Raw genomic sequence first — 8,218 nt, forward strand, 5'->3', positions numbered from 1 at the left:
TCTTTATTCAACTTCATACCTTGCAACACAGGCAAGAACTCCTTCTTTGACTGTTCCCTTTTGAACTACTTCAAAAACTTGTCAAGGTATGTACTCATTGAAAAAATTTATCAAGCGTCTTGATCTATCTCTATAGATCTTGATGCTCAATATGTAAGCAGCTTCACCGAGATCTTTCTTTGAAAAACTCCTTTCAAACATTCCTTTATGCTTTGCAGAATAATTCTACATTATCTCCGATCAACAATATGTCATTCACATATACTTATCAGAAAGGCTGTAGTGCTCCCACTCACTTTCTTGAAAATACAGGCTTCACCGCAAGTCTGTATAAAACTAAATGCTTTGATCAACGTATCAAAGCGTAAATTCCAACTCCGAGATGCTTGCACCAGTCCATAGATGGATCTGTTGGGGAACGTAGTAATTTCAAATAATTTCCTACGCACACGCAAGATCATGGTGATGCATAGCAGCGAGAGGGGAGAGTGTTGTCTACGTACCCTCGTAGACCGAAGCGGAAGCGTTGACGCAACGTAGAGGAAGTAGTCGTACGTCTTCCCGGTCTAACCGATCCAAGTACCGTTACTCCGGCACCTCCGAGTTCTTGACACACGTACAGCTCGATGACGCACCCCGGGCTCCGATCCAGCAAAGCTTCGGGGAGGAGCTTCGTCAGCACGACAACGTGGTGACGATCTTGATGTTTAACCGTCACAGGGCTTCGCCTAAGCACCGCTACAATATGATCAAGGTGTAATATCGTGGAGGGGGGCACCGCACACGGCTAAGGAACGATCACGAAGATCAACTTGTGTGTTCTAGGGTGCCCCCCTGCCCCCGTATATAAAGGAGCAAGGGGGAGGCCGGCCGACCCTTGGGTGCGCCAAGGAGAGGGGGGAGTCCTTCTCCTAGTGGGAGTAGGACTCCACTTTCCTAGTCCAACTAGGAATAGGGAGGGGGAAGGAAAGAGAGGGAGAGGGAGAGGGAAAGGGGGGCCGCGCCCCCCCTCCTAGTCCTATTCGGACTCCCCATGAGGGGGGGCGCGCCACCTCCTGGGCTGCTGCCCTCTCTCTCCCCTCAGGCCCAATAAGGCCCATTACTAACCCGGGGGGTTCCGGTAACCCCTCCGGCACTCCGGTTTTATCCGAAATCACCCGGAACAATTCCGGTGTCCGAATATAGTCGTCCAATATATCGATCTTTATGTCTAGACCATTTCGAGACTCCTCGTCATGTCCATGATCACATCCGGGACTCCGAACAACCTTCGGTACATCAAAATACATAAACTCATAATAACTGTCATCGTAACGTTAAGCGTGCAGACCCTACGGTTCGAGAACAATGTAGACATGACCGAGATACGTCTCCGGTCAATAACCAATAGCGGGACCTGGATGCCCATATTGGCTCCTACATATTCTACGAAGATCTTTATCGGTCAGACCGCATAACAACATACGTTGTTCCCTTTGTCATCGGTATGTTACTTGCCCAAGATTCGATCGTCAGTATCCAATACCTAGTTCAATCTCGTTATCGGCAAGTCTCTTTACTCGTTCCGTAATACATCATCTCACAACTAACACATTAGTTGTAATGCTTGCAAGGCTTATGTGATGTGCATTACCGAGAGGGCCTAGAGATACCTCTCCGACATTCGGAGTGACAAATCCTAATCTCAAAATATGCCAACCCAACAAGTACCTTTGGAGACACCTGTAGAGCACCTTTATGATCACCCAGTTACGTTGTGACGTTTGGTAGCACACAAAGTGTTCCTCCGGTAAACGGGAGTTGCATAATCTCATAGTCATAGGAACATGTATAAGTCATGAAGAAAGCAATAGCAACATACTAAACGATCGGGTGCTAAGCTAATGGAATGGGTCATGTCAATCAGATCATTCAACTAATGATGTGACCTCGTTAATCAAATAACAACTCTTTGTTCATGGTTAGGAAACATAACCATCTTTGATTAACGAGCTAGTCAAGTAGAGGCATACTAGTGACACTCTGTTTGTTTATATATTCACACATGTATTATGTTTCCGCTTAATACAATTCTAGCATGAATAATAAACATTTATCATGATAGATGAGGAAATAAATAATAACTTTATTATTGCCTCTAGGGCATATTTCCTTCAGTCTCCCACTTGCACTAGAGTCAATAATCTAGATTACACAGTAATGATTCTAACACCCATGGAGCCTTGGTGCTGATCATGTTTTGCTTGTGGAAGAGGCTTAGTCAACCGGTCTGCTACATTCAGATCCGTATGTATCTTGCAAATCTCTATGTCTCCCACCTGGACTAGATCCCGGATGGAATTGAAGCGTCTCTTGATGTGCTTGGTTATTTTGTGAAATCTGGATTCCTTTGCCAAGGCAATTGCACCAGTATTGTCACAAAAGATTTTCATTGGACCCGATGCACTAGGTATGACACCTAGATCGGATATGAACTCCTTCATCCAGACTCCTTCGTTTGCTGCTTCCGAAGCAGCTATGTACTCCGCTTCACATGTAGATCCCGCCACGACGCTTTGTTTAGAACTGCACCAACTGACAGCTCCACCGTTTAATGTAAACACGTATCCGGTTTGCGATTTAGAATCGTCCGGATCAGTGTCAAAGCTTGCATCAATGTAACTGTTTACAATGAGCTCTTTGTCACCTACATATACGAGAAACATATCCTTAGTCCTTTTCAGGTACTTCAGGATGTTCTTGACCGCTGTCCAGTGATCCACTCCTGGATTACTTTGGTACCTCCCTGCTAAACTTATAGCAAGGCACACATCAGGTCTGGTACACAGCATTGCATACATGATAGAGCCTATGGCTGAAGCATAGGGAACATCTTTCATTTTCTCTCTATCTTCTGCAGTGGTCGGGCATTGAGTCTGACTCAACTTCACACCTTGTAACATAGGCAAGAACCCTTTCTTTGCTTGATCCATTTTGAACTTCTTCAAAATCTTGTCAAGGTATGTGCTTTGTGAAAGTCCAATTAAGCGTCTTGATCTATCTCTATAGATCTTTATGCCTAATATGTAAGCAGCTTCACCGAGGTCTTTCATTGAAAAACTCTTATTCAAGTATCCCTTTATGCTATCCAGAAATTCTATATCATTTCCAATCAGTAATATGTCATCCACATATCATATCAGAAATGCCACAGAGCTCCCACTCACTTTTTTGTAAATACAGGCTTCTCCGAAAGTCTGTATAAAACCAAATGCTTTGATCACACTATCAAAGCGTTTATTCCAACTCCGAGAGGCTTGCACCAGTCCATAAATGGATCGCTGGAGCTTGCACACTTTGTTAGCTCCCTTTGGATCGACAAAACCTTCCGGTTGCATCATATACAACTCTTCTTCCAGAAATCCATTCAGGAATGCAGTTTTGACATCCATCTGCCAAATTTCATAATCATAAAATGCGGCAATTGCTAACATGATTCGGACAGACTTAAGCATCGCTACGGGTGAGAAGGTCTCATCGTAGTCAACCCCTTGAACTTGTCGAAAACCTTTTGCGACAAGTCAAGCTTTGTAGACAGTAATATTACCGTCAGCGTCAGTCTTCTTCTTGAAGATCCATTTATTCTCAATTGCTTGCCGATCATCGGGCAAGTTAACCAAAGTCCATACTTTGTTCTCATACATGGATCCCATCTCAGATTTCATGGCTTCAAGCCATTTTGCGGAATCTGGGCTCACCATCGATTCTTCATAGTTCGTAGGTTCATCATGATCTAGCAGCATGATTTCCAGAACAGGATTACCGTACCACTCTGGCGCGGTTCTCACTCTGGTTGATCTACGAGGTTTAGTAGTATCTTGTCCTGAAGTTTCATGATCATTATCGTTAGCTTCCTCACTAATTGGTGTAGGTGTCACAGAAACAGTTTTCTGTGATGTACTACTTTCCAATAAGGGAGCAGGTACAGTTACCTCATCAAGTTCCACTTTCCTCCCACTCACATCTTTCGAGAGAAACTCCTTCTCCAGAAAGTTTCTGAATTTAGCAACAAAAATCTTGCCTTCGGATCTGTGATGGAAGGTGTATCCAATAGTTTCCTTTGGATATCCTATGAAGACACATTTCTCCGATTTGGGTTCGAGCTTATCAGGTTGAAGCTTTTTCACATAAGCATCGCAGCCCCAAACTTTTAGAAACGACAACTTTGGTTTCTTGCCAAACCATAGTTCATAAGGTGTCGTCTCAACGGATTTCGATGGTGCCCTATTGAATGTGAATGCGGCCGTCTCTAAAGCATAACCCCAAAACGATAGCGGTAAATCAGTAAGAGACATCATAGATCGCACCATATCTAGTAAAGTACGATTACGACGTTCGGACACACCATTACGCTGTGGTGTTCCAGGTGGCGTGAGTTGTGAAACTATTCCGCATTGCTTCAAATGTGCACCAAACTCGTAACTCAAATATTATCCTCCACGATCAGATTGTAGAAACTTTATTTTCTTGTTACGATGATTTTCAACTTCACTCTGAAATTCTTTGAACTTTTCAAATGTTTCAGACTTATGTTTCATTAAGTAGATATACCCATATCTGCTTAAGTCATCTGTGAAGGTGAGAAAATAACGATATCCGCTACGAGCCTCAATATTCATCGAACCACATACATCTGTATGTATGATTTCCAACAAATCTGTTGCTCTCTCCATAGTACCGGAGAACGGTGTTTTAGTCATCTTGCCCATGAGGCACGGTTCGCAAGTACCAAGTGATTCATAATCAAGTGGTTCCAAAAGTCCATCAGTATGGAGTTTCTTCATGCGCTTTACACCGATATGACCTAAACGGCAGTGCCACAAATAAGTTGCACCATCATTATCAACTCTGCATCTTTTGGCTTCAACATTATGAATATGTGTGTCACTACTATCGAGATTCAATAAGAATAGACCACTCTTCAAGGGTGCATGACCATAAAAGATATTACTCATATAAATAGAACAACCTTTATTCTCTGATTTAAATGAATAACCGTCTCGCATTAAACAAGATCCAGATATAATGTTCATGCTGAACGCTGGCACCAAATAACAATTATTTAGGTCTAATACTAACCCCGAAGATAGATGTAGAGGTAGCGTGCCGACTGCGATCAAATCGACTTTGGAACCGTTTCCCACGCGCATCGTCACCTCGTCCTTAGCCAATCTTCGCTTAATCCGTAGTCCCTGTTTCGAGTTGCAAATATTAGCAACAGAACCAGTATCAAATACCCAGGTGCTACTGCGAGCATTAGTAAGGTACACATCAATAACATGTATATCACATATACCTTTGTTCACCTTGCCATCCTTCTTATCCGCCAAATATTTTGGGCAGTTCCGCTTCCAGTGACCAGTTTGCTTGCAGTAGAAGCACTCAGTTTCAGGCTTAGGTCCAGACTTGGGTTTCTTCTCTAGAGCAGCAACTTGCTTGCCGTTCTTCTTGAAGTTCCCCTTCTTCTTCCCTTTGCCCTTTTTCTTGAAACTAGTGGTCTTGTTGACCATCAACACTTGATGGTCCTTTTTGATTTCTACCTCCGTAGCTTTCAGCATTGCGAAGAGCTCGGGAATAGTCTTATTCATCCCTTGCATATTATAGTTCATCATGAAGCTCTTGTAGCTTGGTGGCAGTGATTGGAGAGTTCTGTCAATGACGCAATCATCTGGAAGATTAACTCCCATCTGAATCAAGTGATTATTATACCCAGAAATTTTGAGTATATGCTCATTGACAGAACTGTTCTCCTCCATCTTGCAGCTATAGAACTTATTGGAGACTTCATATCTCTCAATCCGGGCATTTGCTTGAAATATTAACTTCAACTCCTGGAACATCTCATATGCTCCATGACGTTCAAAACGTCGTTGAAGTCCCGATTCTAAGCCGTAAAGCATGGCACACTGAACTATCGAGTAGTCATCAGCTTTGCTCTGCCAGATGTTCATAGCATTTGGTGTTGCTCCAGCAGCAGGCCTGGCACCCAGCGGTGCTTCCAGGACGTAATTCTTTTGTGCAGCAATGAGGATAATCCTCAAGTTACGGACCCAGTCCGTGTAATTGCTACCATCATCTTTCAACTTTGCTTTCTCAAGGAACGCATTAAAATTCAACAGAACAACAGCACGAGCCATCTATCTACAATCAAACATACATAAGCAAGATACTATCAGGTACTAAGTTCATGATAAATTTAAGTTCAATTAATCAAAGTACTTAAAAAACTCCCACTTAGATAGACATCCCTCTAATCCTCTAAGTGATCATGTGATCCAAATCAACTAAACCATGTCCGATCATCACGTGAGATGGAGTAGTTTCATTGGTGAACATCGCTATGTCGATCATATCTACTATATGATTCACGCTCGACCTTTCGGTCTCCGTGTTCCGAGGCCATATCTGCATATGCTTGGCTCGTCAAGTATAACCTGAGTATTCCGCGTGTGCAACTGTTTTCCACCCGTTGTATTTGAACGTAGAGCCTATCACACCCGATCATCACGTGGTGTCTCAGCACGAAGAACTTTCGCAACGGTGCATACTCAGGGAGAACACTTCTTGATAATTTTAGTGAGAGATCATCTTATAATGCTACCATCAATCAAAGCAAGATAAGATGCATAAAAGATAAACATCACATGCAATCAATATAAGTGATATGATATGGCCATCATCATCTTGTGCCTGTGATCTCCATCTCCGAAGCACCGTCATGATCACCATCGTCACCGGCGCGACACCTTGATCTCCATCGTAGCATCGTTGTTGTCTCGCCAATCTTATGCTTCCACGACTATCGCTACTGCTTAGTGATAAAGTAAAGCATTACAGCGCAATTGCATTGCATACAATAAAGCGACAACCATATGGCTCCTGCCAGTTGCTGATAACTCGGTTTCAAAACATGATCATCTCATACAATAAAATTTAGCATCATGTCTTGACCATATCACATCACAACATGCCCTGCAAAAACAAGTTAGACGTCCTCTACTTTGTTTGTTGCAAGTTTTACATGGCTGTTACGGGCTTAAGCAAGAACCAATCTTACCTACGCATCAAAACCACAACGATAGTTTGTCAAGTTGATGCCGTTTTAACCTTCGCAAGGACCGGGCGTAGCCACACTCGGTTCAACTAAAGTTGGAGAAACAGTCACCCGCAAGCCACCTATGTGCAAAGCACGTCGGGAGAACCGGTCTCGCGTAAGCGTACGCGTAATGTCGGTCCGGGCCGCTTCATCCAACAATACCGCCAAACCAAAGTATGACATGCTGGTAGGCAGTATGACTTATATCGCCCACAACTCACTTGTGTTCTACTCGTGCATATAACATCAAACCATAAAACCTAGGCTCGGATGCCACTGTTGGGGAACGTAGTAATTTCAAAAAAATTCCTACGCACACGCAAGATCATGGTGATGCATAGCAACGAGAGGGGAGAGTGTTGTCTACGTACCCTCATAGACCGAAGCGGAAGCGTTGACGCAACATAGAGGAAGTAGTCGTACGTCTTCCCGGTCCAACCGATCCAAGTACCATTACTCCGGCACCTCCGAGTTCTTGACACACGTACAGCTCGATGACGCACCCCGGGCTCCGATCCAGCAAAGCTTCGGGGAGGAGTTTCGTCAGCACGACGGCGTGGTGATGATCTTGATGTTTAACCGTCGTAGGGCTTCTCCTAAGCACCGCTACAATATGATCAAGGTGTAATATCGTGGAGGGGGGCACCGCACATGGCTAAGGAACGATCTCGAAGATCAACTTGTGTGTTCTAGGGTGCCCCCTGTCCCCGTATATAAAGGAGCAAGGGGGAGGCCGGCCGGCCCTTGGGTGCGCCAAGGAGAGGGGGGGAGTCCTTCTCCTAGTGGGAGTAGGACTCCCCTTTCCTAGTCCAACTAGGAATAGGGAGGGGGAAGGAAAGAGAGGGAGAGGGAGAGGGAAAGGGGGGCCGCGCCCCCTCCTAGTCCTATTCGGACTCCCCAGGAGGGGGGGGGGGCGCCACCTCCTGGGCTGCTGCCCTCTCTCTCCCCTCAGGCCCAATAAGGCCCATTACTTCCCCGGGGGGGTTCCGGTAACCCCTCTGGCTCTCCGGTTTTATCCGAAATCACCCGGAAAAATTCCGTGTCCGAATATAGTCGTCCAATATATCGATCTTTATGTCTCGA

The sequence above is a fragment of the Triticum dicoccoides genome, chromosome 1A (assembly GCF_002162155.2).
Source record: "Triticum dicoccoides isolate Atlit2015 ecotype Zavitan chromosome 1A, WEW_v2.0, whole genome shotgun sequence".
NCBI classification, from domain to species: Eukaryota; Viridiplantae; Streptophyta; class Magnoliopsida; order Poales; family Poaceae; genus Triticum; species Triticum dicoccoides.